A 16516-nucleotide genomic window follows, 5' to 3' on the forward strand; every position below is an offset into this window, starting at 1 on the left:
ACAAAACCAGAAAAATATGAACAACCAAAATCCTGAGCACTGGGACTGCAGCACTGAATACAATATCAGATGTTGGTTTGAAAATGATGCTCGTCATTATTAATTGTAGGTAAAATGCATTTGAAGGCCTTTGACATTTCACATGAAATGTTAACATGTCACAACTTAAGATAATGAAGCTTTTAATAGAGCTGACTGGGACTGATCCAGACAAGAATCATTTCCTTCCCACGCCTCTTCCCCTTTATCCTTACCCATGACCTTGAAAAGTTTTCTAACGTCCCAGTTAGCGTACTCCTCCGGCCTTTTTCTCCTTCTGTCTGCTGTATCGTCTGCCCTTCTTCCCCGATGGTGTTGTTTCCTTTTGTTTTGTCTTCTATTTCTCTGTCAGCAAGTCCCGTCCATCAATACTGAACTGTCAGTCATTGGAGTGACAATTGGCAGCTGTCGATAGAGTGTAGAGGGTCGCCAGTCTGTATAAAGGCTTCAATTCCTAAAATGCTATCAGCTGCCAATACATAAACTCACACATGCACACTCAGGGCTTGACATGCACAAAAGTACAAGCACACACACACACACATATACACACACACCTTTTCTCTTTGCATCCTCATCACACTTGATCATCGCTGACGCAGGAAAATGTGGTTTGATAGCAACGAGATCAGATCAGATGAGGAAACAAAGAACCACCTTCTGACTATTCAATCTTTAGAACACACACACACACACACACACACACACACACACACACACACACACACACACACACACACACACACACACACACACACACACACACACACACACACACACACACACACACACACACACACACACACACACACACACACACACACACACACACACACACACACACACACACACACACACACACACACACACACACACACACACACACACACACACACACACACTGATGAAGGTCTTTGACACAGACTGGAGTCACTGACACATGGCTCCCCCTACTGGAGACCTATAAGACCTTTGGCAATGACATTCCAGTCCCTGGTTGCACTGTTCCATATTAACATTCATTGATTGATTTGATCATCCATCTTTTCTTTTAAATCACTCCTCCCTCTCTCGGACATCCTCTCTCACTTTTTCAAACTAATCCTTCTTTTCCTCCTGCAGTCTTCTCTTATTCATTTAGTCAAACTTTTATTCTTGTACCTTTTCTTTCCATAGAAGTTTTTACCTTCTTCCATGTCATTTTTTGTCCTGCCTTGTGTCTTTTTGTATGACTTGGCCTTTGTGATTATGTGATGTCATATCAAAGCGTCTACCGGGTGTAAGAGCAGACAAATGTTCAGGTACGTGTCAGCCGTTTAGAAACAGTGTCACTATCACAAAGTATGTTTGCCTGAAAGGTGTGTAACTGTTAAGTGTCCCGCTCAGACTAAAAGCATGCCAGGTGTTTTATTTTTTTCAGCAATTAAAGTGGCGAGTTAAACGTTTGAACTGACACACCCCAATCTTCTTTGAAGTTTCATTCAGAGACCACCATTTTTCTGCCTTTGTATATCCCTACGCCCGTGTAAGAATACAAAAAAGAAACAATAAAAACTGATCTGGTCCGGCCTGAGACCTTGAATCAGAAGAAGTTCTTTAGAGCCAGATTAAAACAGAAGCGAGAACAGAGCAGATAAATAGAAAATACTGACAAGAATTGGGAGGGGGCAAGGCTGTCTGCCTGCCTTTCTCTCCTTTACGCCCATGGCGTCCATCCGTATGAGAAATGTGATTACAAATGAGTGTGAGTGAGAGTGCGGAGTGCCGCAGCTGGCATGGCATCTGGCTTGGCATACCGTTGCCCGGCCTCGCCCGCTGCCTGTGCGCTCTAATGTGGCTGTCGACAAGCCCATTAAGAACCCATTACTAAATGCTCTGTCTCCGCTCCTCTTCCACGCCTTATAGCACAGGCCCGGGGGAACGCCAGCAACTCACAGGAGAGGGAGAAGAGAAGAGTGAAGAGACAGACAGGAAGACAGGAAAGAAAGAAAAGGCAGGGGAAGGAAGGAATAAAGACGGGAGAAGTTTGAGTTAGAAAATGACAAGTAGATTTCATGCTCTTACTTTTGTCCTGTGTCTCTGACTGAGCCAGAGACAGAAAGGGATGGAGACTCTTGACTCAGGTTATACTTCATCATCAAAACATTCAACTGTGAGACAAAGTCCTGCCTCAGGGCCTACAGTTGGAGGAGGGGTCATGGCAAGTCTTTACTCTCACACAAAGTTCAGCACTGGTCCCAGTATTTCCAAGAACTCAAATCATTACTTGAATATAGGTTTTAGTTTCATTTGAAATCACATTCCAAACAAAGTAGCAAGGTTATAGTATTAGCTGCTGATTTACCTAATGATCAGCCATTGATGGTTGATTAAAAAACATGATACAAACCCAGGCATTCTGTATCAAATCATAACAAATATGACATCTTCTTACTCAGATCGGCCAAATAGTATAATATGACATTTGTATCCGTTTTTTTGTCTTGCTTTAATCAATTAAAGGTGGGGTATGTAATTTATTTCAGAAACACTTGTTGTTATATTCCATGGAATGCTCTTAACATCCCGATAGCAATGAATATCTTAAATGGTTTGACAATAAATACATTAAAAAAATGTCATCTGTGGAAGCCGTAGCGCTGTAAAAAGCACGACCAATCATTTTAGCCGGCCCTTTTAGCCTACCTGCCTGTCAGATTTCCATCTGTGCACACATTTATTTCGTGCCCTCATTGGTCATGTGCGCGTCTGTGTGTGTTGGAGGAGGGGCTCTGTAAGGAAGTGGCCGATTTTTTTCGGTTGTGTATTTTCAAATTCTAGCGCACTCAAGCTGGTTTCTCCAAAATGACATACCCCACCTTTAATGGTTGTGAAATCACCAAATATATACTCTACCAATGCTGCAGATTTAAGGTTTTTATTACTGGTTAGGACACTGGATTTCTGCTATTGAAATAATATGTGATATGAGTTTCTCTCTGATGCAATAGATACAGCATACAGTGGACCCAGTAAGCCTTTTTAACAGTTCAGAGCTTTTAGGTGACATTTTTGTATATTTTCCACAGCTGGTAGTATAGTTTTCTACATTCACATGCGCTGTCCCTTATGGATGAGTCACCAAATTACACTTTTGTTGCACCTTACTATTCGCTGCCTCAAATTCAAAACATTATCGACATACTCACATGTTAGGTAGCAGATTCCTGAGAAGGTTTTGTCTTTGAGAAAAAGGTGAGGTGAATTCTAACAAGGCTGATAAAACTGAACTTCAAGACTCAAAGTAAGAACATGTTCACAAGAACACATTAGACACTGAAATAAAAACAGTATCAAAAACATATAATAAACAATATTTATTTGTACTTCTCTTAATCTTCTGAGGCCAGAAGGTGTGTCACATAAAGCGGCCCGCCTTGGAGTCGAGACGAGCAGAATGATCAGAGACGCTGTAAGCGGAAAACACTGTCTTCATCGGCTGGAGAGGAGGAGAGGGAACGCAGAGAAGGAAGCAGAAGGAGGGATGTAGAGAAAGATGTACACAATTAGGAACGAAATTGAGAATACATTTGATCCATAATAAATCCACCACCCTCTTCAAATGTGTGCTATTTCATTCATTTCAGAATGAGCCTTGTGCAAACCAATCATGGACCCAGAGTGGATCTTTGATCTATCTTTATTCAGTGGCTGTGAACCTGCTGGAATCACATCTGGATATGTACTGAATGTTTCCCGCAACCTGACAGGCCAACATGTATTAGAGTTGTCAGGGTGCCATGTGGTGAATTGCGATTGAGGCTTTGAATAGTGGCGGCCAGGCGAACATGGTTTTAGGTGGACAGTTTTCATATCATTCTAAAGAAAAATAACATTATCCAATGAAGATGGCTGAATGACACTAAGGCTGTCCGGACAGTTTGTTCTGGCTTTCATAAATGGGGATGAAGGTGCACATCCATCCAGTATGATTCACCGATACACTCACCAAGACCATGTGTAACTTCCTGCTGTGTGTGTGTGTGTGTGTGTGTGTGTGTGTGTGTGTGTGTGTGTGTGTGTGTGTGTGTGTGTGTGTGTGTGTGTGTGTGTGTGTGTGTGTGTGTGTGTGTGTGTGTGTGTGCATGAGTGTGTGGATTGCTCTTTTCATGAGTGACTATGACAGGTTTCTCATCAGGCCCTGAAGCCTCCTCGCAGTTAGAGACCATGTACAACTCAGCCCCCAAAGAACTAACACACACCCTCACATGAACGCATGCTGTACTGGGTGGTGGTGTAAAAGAGAGACTCTCCTGTACACTACAGAGCACCTGAGACATACTTGGTACCACACATGGGAGTGTGTGTTTGTGCGTCTGCACCGGCTGCTGGAACTAAGCGGGGCTCTTAATCACGGTTGTAACGGGCAACATTACCAGCAGCGGCAGCAGGCTAATGATGAATGCCCGAGTCTCCGTGCAAACCATGACCTCCTTTTCTGCTGCGATGCACAAAAAGCTCTCTCACCAAAGCACACACAGACACAAGCATTTGTGTACACACAAACAGGAGAACGTTTCCACCAACACATACATCCTGACAAATAAAATCAAACGCACATGGATAAAAATGCTTGCACACACACAAACACACACAATATTTCTGAAGTATGGCACTGTAAGAAGACCGAGAGAGATACATTACAAAATAAATGAGAGAGTGAAAGGGGGGCAGAAAGAGAAGTGGAGATATAAGAATATTAAATGAAATGTAAATGAGAGGAAAGGAGCAGAAAGAAAGATCAGTACATGAGAGAGACAGATGGTTAAAAAAAGAAGTAAATGAGAGGTTTTACAACAGAAGGAGTGAGTAGTTATAAACGAGTGTAAAGTTTTGATGAAGGACAAACTAATGTCAGGGATTGGGGCGGTTCGGGCTTCCTGCTCCCCGGCTACCACATGTGATCTCGCCTGTCACTCACACTCCATCGCCATGACAATCATTGTAATGCCGACGCCTAGGGGCGGGGACAAGCCTGTCCTTGTAACAAACAGAACCCCTCCGCGATCTGACGCCGACAAGATCTCAAACACAAACACGCACACACACACACACACACACACACACACACACACACACACACACACACACACACACACACACACACACACACACACACACACACACACACACACACACACACACACACACACACACACACACACACACACACACACACACACACACACACACACACACACACACACACACACACACACACACATACACACACATACACACACACACGGTGATGCCACACAAATACAAACTCACGAAAGTTGAAGCACATTCCTGTCTAAATTCAGCCACATTTGTTAGTAACAATGATGTGATGTGATGTGTTACTGTCATGGTGTTCAGAGCATGCTACACGTTTTGTCAAACACATTCATTGTTTACGGTGCAGCATGTACTGCTGCATGTGCATCTGGTGTGTGTGTGTGTGTGTGTGTGTTTGCTTCTGTCGATTTGTGTGTTTGCTTTTACATGTATTCATTGTAAGTATTAATATAGTGCATGTGATTCTGTTATTGGTGTGTTCATATATCATATATGTGTGTAAGAGGGATTTGAAAATGAGAGATATGTTTTTTGTGTGTGTGTGTGTCTGTGTGTGTGTGTGTGTGTGTGTGTGTGTGTGTGTGTGTGTGTGTGTGTGTGTGTGTGTGTGTGTGTGTGTGTGTGTGTGTGTGTGTTACCCATGGGGCAGTGAGCAGACTTGTCAAGCTGAGGAAGAGATGGCAAACTGGATGGTGATGCCAGCTCTGTGTGACAGCTCCTTCACACACATATGCACAAGCTCGCATGCACGCACATACACACAAGCTATAACCCCCGAAACCTACCCTAGCCCACACTCTGGAGCTGTGAAAGCTGGGACGCAGAAAGAAAACGAGACTGGTGGAACCTCCTTTTCATCTGGAGGCTGATTGCTGTGTGTGTGTGTGTGTGTGTGTGTGTGTGTGTGTGTGTGTGTGTGTGTGTGTGTGTGTGTGTGTGTGTGTGTGTGTGTGTGTGTGTGTGTGTGTGTGTGTGTGTGTGTGTGTGTGTGTGTGTGTGTGTGTGTGGGAGGGAGGTGATGGGCTTGCAGGGAGGGAGGGAGGGGGTTCAAAGTGTCACATCAATTTGAGGTTGAGCTTTTTCTGAAAGAGGCTAACCCCACTGCCACTTAAGCTTAGCACAACAGTGAACAGCATACTGTCGGACAGGACACATACAGTACATACAAGTACACACACACAAACACACACAGTATACCGTCTACAGTTTGAGGGGGTGATGAGGGAAGATGCCACCCCCCTTGTTAGTAAAATGACTAAACTGTGCCCCCTTGGTAACCTGCCACCCCCCTTTCCATCCCTCAGTAGCAGAGAGGGTGAAGAGACATTGGTTGCCTAGTTAAATAAACACAATTGTAGTCTACCTGCCTCATTTTTATTTGTTGTGATTGAGGTTTGTGCATGTAAGAAACTTTGGCCTCGAACATGGCTCTAAAATATCAGTAGCCTAGACCTAGGACATGTGTTGCTTCTTTATGCTTGGAAAGTCAGTCTCGTGCTGGGTGTCTGCTTTTGTACCAACTTTCAAGGACGCAGAGGCAGCTTGCGCATGACATTGGTAAATCATAATTAAAAATATTGTCCAGGCATGGATAGTAAAGATCTTGGAAATCCTGCATTAAAATGATTTAGTTCTTCATTTTAATCATATATTTTTTCGAGAAAAAGGGTGGGCTGTGATTGGTTGTTCCTTCTCGCATTTGGTGCATGTTGCTGCATTCCCAGCAGAAGTTCTAAAAGGGTGGAGCCGTCGAGCCTTACAAAATAGGCACTTGTGTTGGGTCGTAATGTTGAATCCATGCGCTGTCCGTGGTGCTGAAGATGAAGCCGGATTGTGAATGGCATTTTGTCTTTCTGCGGAACATTATTATTTCCGTACAAAAGAAAATCACTCATCACTATGCGCCGTAATGTGATATTTGAGGTAACTTGACATACAGCGGGGCTTGAGAAATGGAATACAAGGCAAACTATCACTACCGGACTTGATGCATGGAAGGACTGCTTCCAACATCTGCAAACAAAGATAGTTTAGCTGAATGTCATTTACTGCAACTCAATCAAAGCGTTTGCCTGAAATTATATTTTGGTTGGTTATTCTATCGTGCCTCTGAGCCTAGAGCGCAAGCTGCCAACTGACGTGAGGTTGCTGGTTAGAAGCCCCCAGGGGTGACCTGGCCCAGGCCCCAGACCACTTTAACCACTCGTCTCCATTAACAGCCTCCCAGATATCATTATGCTCCCTGGGGCCCAGGCGTGCTCTAACCAACCATTTACCCTCTCCCTCTCTCCTCTATTTCTCCCTCTCATCTCTCCCACTCTCTGCCATGATGTTACTCAATGAAAAAAGACAGCAGGGAGAAAAAAATATGAGATTGATTTATTTGCTTCAGTGTTCTTTGGGATGGAGTCCTCTCCCTCTCTTTCTCTCCCATTCCTCTCTTTCTCTGCAAACTGAAACCAATTAGCGAGTAGAGCACTTGTAGCGGGGAATGTAGGGCAAGCGAGGAGTAATAAAAAAGTATTGACTTTTCTGTGACTGTACGCGGCGTGAAAGGGGTGCCGCGGCCTTGTCCGACATGAAAGGAGCTCCATTAATTTCACTTATTTCACCCAGGCCCCTGTCAGGAGGCCCTAATGCGTCCCAGGCACACTTCTCACATGCAGACACTCAGACAGCGCAACGACGCTCGAGCCTGGTTACCAAATGAGTTTACATTATATATCAGAGCGAGGGAGAGAGGAGAGCACTGCAGAAAGGAGTCATTTCTAATTCCTTGGTTGAGACACAAAGCGAGGCCTTTCATACGTAGCTAATTTTGCCCAAGTCTCACCTCCTCATCCTGATGTTTCCAATGTCCTAGTACATGGGATATATATTGGCCACAGAGTAACAAAGAGGAGATCAATGTGGCTGGTGCAACAGTATAGTGGCACATCATACCTCCATTTGTACAAAGAGCCATGAAACCTTCAAAAGCAAGTCACCAACCTGCGACTTCCTGCTTATGTGAGGGCCTTAGATCATATGCTTTGTCATCATGCAACTGAGATCTCAAAACATATTGCACACATCTCAGCCAACAGTTCAGTGGAACGCTTGCTTGTCACACTTCTTATGCAGTCAATTCATTCCCAATGGACACATCAGAGTTAATTTCCCAAAGTTTCACCACAGTTCTCTTCAAAATGGCTCCTGAATGAATCCTAATTTAGTTAAGCTTGTACGCAACGAGAGGCTCCATGAACCTTTCCAATCAACTCCTTAGATTGACCTACTGTCAGCTAAAGTCCTACCTGGAATTTTAGCATCATTGTGTGTGTGTGTGTGTGTGTGTGTGTGTGTGTGTGTGTGTGTGTGTGTGTGTGTGTGTGTGTGTGTGTGTGTGTGTGTGTGTGTGTGTGTGTGTGTGTGTGTGTGTGTGTGTGTGTGTGTGTGTGTGTGTGTGTGTGTGTGTGTGTATGCATGCATTTGTGTGTATGCCAGAGATAGACGCACCACGGAAATATGTGTGTGTGGGTGCATGTGTGTGTGCAAAAGAGCGAAGAGTGAGAGGCTATCTGCAGACAGAAACTAATCAGTGTGTGTGAGATAAGAAAGCAGCCTTTATGGTGTATGGTAATCAGCCCCCCCTCGGCCTGCCACCGCCATGCATAATCACCACGACTTATTCACATGATTGATGAAATATGCGTGTGTGAAATCCGAGCTGCATTTGTTATCATCCTGTTTCTCCTCTCTCTCCCCCCCGCTCGTTTCCTTTTCTCTCAATCTTTGTGTGTCTCTCTAAACATCTCTCCCCTGCTCTGCAGTGGTCAAAGATGTTTGGGACCATGTCAAAAGTAGAAATTACACACACAGCATGGGGTCCCTCTTGAAACTATGCACAAACACACTCAACACATACTTTTCCCTAACAAGATAGTAATCTGATGCAGGAGGGATGCATGAGAACGTCTTCTGAGGAAGAATATGAAGAGAAGGAAAAAAGAATAGATAAGCATAAGAAGAACAAGTAAACGAGAAGACACATTTATTGTTCTGTCCTGCAGAGAAGTGTTGGCTGGAGAGAGATCGAGTGATAAAAGGACCTAGGTGGATAGATGCTACAGAGAGCTCTTGTCATTGACAGATATTCGGAGGAATCAGGGAACAGATGCAAAAATCTAAACTGATCAATATAGAGAAACCAAGACACCATTTAAACAAAAAGAAGCAGCAAGTCCTTACAAGGACACGACTACTGAAGAATGAGTGGCTACAGCTTACAAGTGTCTTAAAGGTGGGGTAGGTCCTTCACTTAACACTTTTTGTTATATTCCATGGAATGCTCTTAACATCCCGATAGCAATGAATACATTAAACGCTTTGACAATAAACATATACAAACATTTCATCTGTGGAAGCCGTGGCGCTGTAAAAAGCACGACCAATCATCTGAGCCGGCCCGGCTAAAATAACTGGATGGCCTACCTGCCTGTCAGCCTTCCATCTGTGCACAAACGTATCTCGTGCCCTCATTGGTCATGTGCGCGTTCGTGTGTGTTGGAGGAGGGGCTCTGTAAGGAAGTCTGAAGGAAGGGGCAGATTTGTTTTGGTTTCTCCATTCTTACCTACCCTACCTTTAAGTGCATACTGCAGTAACAAAAATGAATACCTCAAAAAGCAATAACTGTGAAAGCAGTCTCATACATGATATCACCAACATCCAGGAAATGTAGATTCCATCAGAATGACTTAACAAACATCTTCTGCCTTCAGAGGTCTTGTTAGTTTTTCAGTTTTCTTTACACACTTTCAGTTAGTTATGAATACTGAGCTGTGCTTTACTTACCAAACCCCCCATTATGACGTTGCAGTACCATCCAAGGAAATATACAGCAAAAATGATTTGTAAAAAATATATTATAGAGTGTAAAAAGTTTTGATCACTTCAGCTTGATCGTTGTTATTATCATGGTTCATATCACTTTTGCTTAGCCATGAATTTGCAGGCGGGAATCAACTTAACCTGCTCAAGTGGTTGTTGGCACCAAAACTCATGAAGATGGTCCAGCCAGAGGACTGGGCAGAAGAAGGTTGAGCATTAAGAACTGTTGCTGCAACACAGCGTCATCCATCAAGGTGCAGTGTTGTCTAATCTCTAATGTAGTGTAAATAAAGTGAACACTACATGATGATCATTAAGACAAAGTGATTCCTGCTGTGATAGCTATCCAGAGTTGTAAAATCCTATTATTATCAAACTCTGTGCCGTGTTTTCTTTTCCAACAAGCCTTTCAATGTATAGATGTACTTAAACTGGTCTTCGTGTATCATATTTCATTGACCTACTGATGCCGTGTCCTCAACAGCGCAGCCCCTTTTTGCTGTTTTGCACTGGGCAGCTTTCAGTGTGAATGCCTGATTAGAAATGTAAAAAGGCTTTGGCCCAGGACTTTCAGGGCTTATGCTGATGCACAATGTAGGATAGTACTAATAGAGACAAATCTTGGGACGAGAGCTAGGACTAGGACTGATTTGGGTTGAGAGTGGGCCATGGGGGAAGGTGAGAGCTGAGACTGGGGGTAAGATTAAGACTGAGGCTGGGGCTGGTGAATTAAGGCCCCCGAGCTTCAGGGCGCTATTACAAATCTATAATGAGAAACGGAGAAGAGGGGGGCTTGTCTCTGCACCTCGGCACACCTTAGATTAAATATGCACAATTCCCATGCAAAATGGGCCAGGAACAGCCGGGACCAGCATTGCTGTCTAATCCCCTGTGCTGGAGTTGTTTCAGCCAGGGTTAACAGGCTCATCAGTCAACACAGACTGCTTAGCACAGGACATCAAGGCCATTTGCAGGTTTAAGTGTTTGTGATTGCTTCCCTTTCCAGATCCCAATGCCGCCCCAGCCCCCCACACACACTCCCCGTGCTGGCTAGTGATCACATGAGGCTGCAATAAGACACACAGAGGCATGCACATTTATCAACCATCTAATAGCATAGGTAAAGATGTGGCCTTCACATAAACATCAGGCTGCTTAAGTGTACATAACAAAACAATCACAACCAGAAAGTCTGGAAAAACCCACATGCAATAACATGTGATTTTGCCCAGAGTTACAGCTTTTGTCACAGAAACACACGTATTTGTTGTTGTTGTTGTAAGACAGACAGACGCATGAATAGACACTGACAGACGTAAAACAAGAGCAAAGAAAATATTCAGGAGAAACCGAACAAGTACCATTGTAAAGGAAACAGGCAATGTAAGAGAATCTAAACACATCTTCTAACTGCTATTAGAAAATATATTCTTTGCTTCTTTGAATGCAAAACACACATGTAAGTATGTATCCTGTCTGCCATGTCCTCTGTGCGGTCTACACCATAGCTCCATCCCAATCCATTTGCATTTCACTGACAGGGTTGACTTCTATCACCAACACACCACTGCATGAGAAGCCTGTCATGTTCCTCAAGTATATCTATGTGTGTGTATGTTGGGGGGGGGCAGGACAAAAGTTGCAGCTAGGTACTGCAGATGAAGAGGACAGGGGGAAAAGAGAACAAGTGTGAAAATAAACAAGACAGCGAGTGAAAGAAAGAGTGATGGCAGGAGATAGAGAAAGGCAGTGATTATACCACACTACATACAGTACGGTTCAGTGGAGCATATCTGCACAGGGACAGGCGCTCCATTAAAAGCACAGACATCCTTATCCTGCTTGTCTGCCTGCTTTCTCTTACATCCATGTATACATGGAGAGGAAACTATCAAAATAAACAGACAAGCAATCTCCACTTGTCTCAGAATAACCATGATGACAAAGCATTATTTTTTTTCATTCATTAAATATTGATCTCGTCAAAATAATGTCTTGAGAAAAAATGTATTTTATTTTATAACTATATACTAATTCGCTTTATAGTTATTATCTATAGATGGACATCACTTTATTTTCACTAACTCTGTATTCTGGCTCATCTTGATGTATCATGTCGACTGAATTCTATCACTTGAGTCTCACTAACGTCATGCATACATAATTCAGGGTTTGAAAAATGTCTCAGGGAAAGACTAAACCACCAAACCCTAACCCTACTTGACTAACACTAGAACTAAGCTGTATTATATGAATGTTAACAACAAGATTAATGCCAATTAGTTACTTGAGGAATACAAGTTCTAAGGTTAATTTGTGCTTTTGTCTTGTTTGTATTTTTCCACATCATGATGATTGGTTTCAGACTTGCAGAAAAGGCTTTTGATTTTCAGGTCTGAAGGTTGCATTGAGGCCTAAAGAAACAAATCCAAACGTACTTCTGAATCCTCAACAGCTTGTAATAAATTCCTTAGATTAAGTTAGAAAATTGTCCTTAAGTGACCTGAGTGAATCTGGTCAAGTCAGGTCCAACAGCTTTGAACATAAATATTCAAATCTGGTGTCATGCTTTCTCTTAATTCACACCAAAACATGACCGCTAATCATTTAATTGAGAGTGTCCATTTCATTTCATGATGGCCCGCATTGTTACTCTGTATGCAGGCCTCGCAGTGCAAAATGCCACCGTAATGGAAGCAAGGTGTTGGGTTAATTGATAAATCTGAGGTCCTGAGTAGGAAGGAGTGTGGCAGGGAGAATGTTTTACGGCTGTGCAAATGAAGGGGCTGCAGGGTTTTACGCACGCCGTAAAACGGTTATGGAGAATTAGCGTTCTTTCTTTCTCACCGCAGTAACCCGGACACTAATGCAGCAGAGCCGGAGAGATGGATGGACGTGATAACGTAGGAAATACATACAAAGACACATAAAAGGAGAACCCATATGAGTTCACGCATTTGCTAACCCTGACCCACCTAATTCCATTGTCTCTACTTGTGGCCTATTTCAGTTTAGGGTATTAATTGCTAATGAATACTGCTCCCATTAAAATGATCAGTTGTATGCATCATGGTGATATATTATAGCTGAGGTCATTAAGTGAGCCAGTATGTGTGTGCATGTGTGTCGACACACTTTTCCTGTCCCCATCGCCTGAAGCTTTGCACCCACAATACAAGAATGATAACGATAAAGCCACACCAGAGTATCTTGGAGAACGGTGTGTGTTGTGGCGAGAGGAGGTAACAAGGACAGCGGTGCTGCAACATTAGTATATGTGTAGGACATTGACAAATGGTCTGTGTATATGCATGCATTCATGTGTGTGCATGTCATTGTCTATGTTGAAGGAAAGAAGGAATGCCTGTGCGATCGTGTGTTCTGGTGTGTATCAGTGTGTGTTGGTTCTGATCAGACACTAGCTTTTGAAAGTTGTGACGGGTGTCAGTCTAATGCGAGGGGAAAGAAAGGCTTGGAGCGCAGGCAGACACAGACGTGACCACTCAATGTAGTGTACTTGATTAGCACGTAGCCTCCTAATTAGCTATCCTCTATGGTTACAGGCAGTACCGCTGGTGACATGGCTAATAACACAACCACAAAATTAGCATGGAGGGAGAGGGCTTTCCCATATCTGCATTTGAAATGAATCATTGCTGTTGCATTCAGCTTGTGTACAAGCACCTTTGAGTGATTTATCTAACAATGAACAGTACATTGCTGGCTGTATTAAACAGATATTAAGTTACTAACTCACAAAAAAACAAACCTTTTACAATAAACAATTCACAAAGTAATCACACCCAAAATGAGCAAGAAAGGGCAGGAGGGTAAGATGCAGCACGGTAACCCATGTAGGTAGAATACAAATGAAAATTTAACCAGCATCACTATTTTGGTTCAACAAATATAGGCAAAGCTAAAAGAGTAGGAGGTATTATTAAGAAGAGCCTTACATGTCAGGCTGATTTCAGATTATGGTGCTTTAAAATGATTTTATAAGAGATTAGGGATGGAGATGAATAAAAGACAGAGCTGTCAATCTGATCTATAGGAACCTGGAAGGTAAAGGCATGGGCACATGCTGTAAGAGCTGAAGAAAGTCAACCATTGCCAAGCCCCCCTATGAACCCCTAAGCCGGGGCCATATAGTTCTTGGAGAGCTAGGGATTGGCATCTATGTGATTTTGTCTGGATGGGTGTGCCCTGACATGCTGGGACACATTTTAATTGATAGATTTTTGACTGCGATACAGATGGCTGAGGTCAATAAAAGTCCAGGAGTCATGGGCTATTTCTAGGGCGAGCTTTGAATTTGGGATGCTGAGTGCATACTGCCCAGAGCTGTGATGGTCAAGCCAGAAAGCCATAGTCTGGAACTAGGGAAAAAACTGGGCTATGTTAATGATGAGGCTTCAGGCTGTGTAGATGGCTGGAGCACGGCTTAGGGTGATGATTACAAGCAGGGCTAGGTAATGTGGCAGAGGGCTGGGTGAGAGGGCTGTGGCTGGGGTTTGAAAATAATTAGGAGCATGGCTGGATAACATAGCTTGATAATGTGGCTGGGGGGAGGCCGGCTGGGCAGGGTACGAAGATGATGAGTATCAGGGCTGAGCTGTCCACTCCATTGGCCCTCTGAGCTGTGACAAGAAGCTCTGCTGGCTGCTGCCGTAGCTGGAGGTGATGCCAGCGATAGCACTAATGCACTAATTACCACAGAGAGGGAGAAGAAAGAGAGAGTAAATAGAGGTAGAGAGAGATACAGAAAGACGAAGCGTCAGACCGAGAGATGTAAGGGGGGAATCTGAGGTCTGATGAGCTCTGAGTGACAGCAGTGACACGACGGGGCTGAGAGCAGGCACCGCTATCTTCCTCATCTTCAACATCCTGCACAGCAGCGTTATCACTGAGGAAGTGGAGGTCAAGTTTAGCCAGCATGTATGTATGTGTGTCTCTGGCATGTATGTGTGTGTATCTATGTGTGTATGTGGGTGACTCCATGCATGTGTGTTTTTGTATGTGCATGTACAAATGTGTATTTGTAAGATATGGTTCAAGCAAATGGCAAGTAGAAAGCTGTCATTCTGCAGCATCCATCAAAGAGACAGTTCAATGATAGGAATTAGCTACAGGTATGTGTTCCCTAAAACACAGAATTTAACTGATATTTTGGTGCACTCTTTGACCACTGTGATGATGCAGAGAAATGTTTGGAGAAGCGTGTTCAATCAATGTTTATATCTTGCATTAGATAGAAGCATGTGTATACCATGAGCATGGAGTGATGACGTGATGATATAAACCAATGTCAAATTATCAAACGGTAGAGACATTTCTATCATCTGATAATATATATATATAAATACTATCTAGCAATGACATTCACAAACCTTAAAATGTATTTTTTTTTTTTAGGTTTGTTGAAGTTAGGGTAAATTAGAGCTGACTTTGACATCTGTTAAACACATGAAACTGTTGAAACAACATCCATAATATTCATCTGGCTGCTATTTAGAAATTATGTATCTATTGATCTAATATATCATATTCCGATAACTTATATATACACTCTTATTGCACTATTTCACTTTTTAAACTATTTTTCTTTTTGTATTTACTTGCACTACATTTTTCTGTTTACCTGTTGTATTGTGTGCACTGTTGGAGGAGCTTGTGACCTAAGATTTTCAACGTCATAACTACACTGTAGCTATGTTCGTATGACAAAATAAAAACCTTGAACCTTGAACTTGCGGCCTTCAATGCGTTTCAGCTATAGCTACTCCCTGCGTGTAGGGTCTCTTATTTAAATGCTGAGCTAAATGATCACCAATGGCTTTAATTGTAATAGCCTCAGCGAAACCTTCATCACAACACATGCTCAAACACAAAGACCCAACATGCTTTCTATCAATATTGTATTTTTACAAATATAGCATACACCTGCACCAAGCAAAACCATTCTTACTCCCCCGGCCCCTGCTGTCAGCAGCAGGAGACCCCACTCACCCGCCCACTCACTCCACATACTTATTTATCTCCACTTCCTGGGGCCGTGTTAGTTCATTCCCCTGTCGCTGCTCTCTCCTTCTTTCCCTGCTCCGCTCTCTCTCTCTCTTGTTTCACTCCTCGTTTCCGGGCAATTGGGTCTGGGTGCTGGTGGTGGGGGGTAAGAGGTTGGGGTGGAGCTGCTGGGAACTTTGCGTGTGTGTGTGTGTGTGTGTGTGTGTGTGTGTGTGTGTGTGTGTGTGTGTGTGTGTGTGTGTGTGTGTGTGTGTGTGTGTGTGTGTGCGTGTGCGTGTGCGTGTGCGTATGCGTATGTGTTTGTGTGTGTGCTGGGAAGTGAGCTAATAAAGGACGGTGATCCATGAAAGGCCTTGAGCAAAGACACAGTCAATTACCTAATGCCTGGACCAGACCGCAGGGCCCACGCACACACACTCTCTCTCCAACACACACACACTCACACACACCCATGCATACACCTCATTTACGTATACATTGAAA

At 43.3% G+C, this 16516-nt stretch overlaps 1 protein-coding gene across 2 annotated transcripts in view; it reads right to left on the bottom strand.

The window, feature by feature from the left end:
• Nucleotides 1-1170: 1170 nt before the first annotated feature.
• The window catches only part of spata17 (spermatogenesis associated 17), a 37860-nt gene continuing 22514 nt past the window's right edge, over nucleotides 1171-16516 (bottom strand). The window contains exons 10-11 of one of the 2 annotated variants that reach the window (XR_013804850.1): nucleotides 3406-3517; nucleotides 1171-3260 (exon numbers count right to left, since the gene is read on the bottom strand). The gene's annotated coding sequence lies outside the window, so the exon portion shown is untranslated. Of the gene's footprint in view, nucleotides 3261-3380; nucleotides 3518-16516 lie in introns of those variants that run through there. The other variant, XM_079662958.1, reaches the window with a different exon arrangement.

This window comes from Notothenia rossii (genome assembly GCF_949606895.1).
Source record: "Notothenia rossii genome assembly, chromosome: 2".
In the NCBI taxonomy this organism is placed as follows: Eukaryota; Metazoa; Chordata; class Actinopteri; order Perciformes; family Nototheniidae; genus Notothenia; species Notothenia rossii.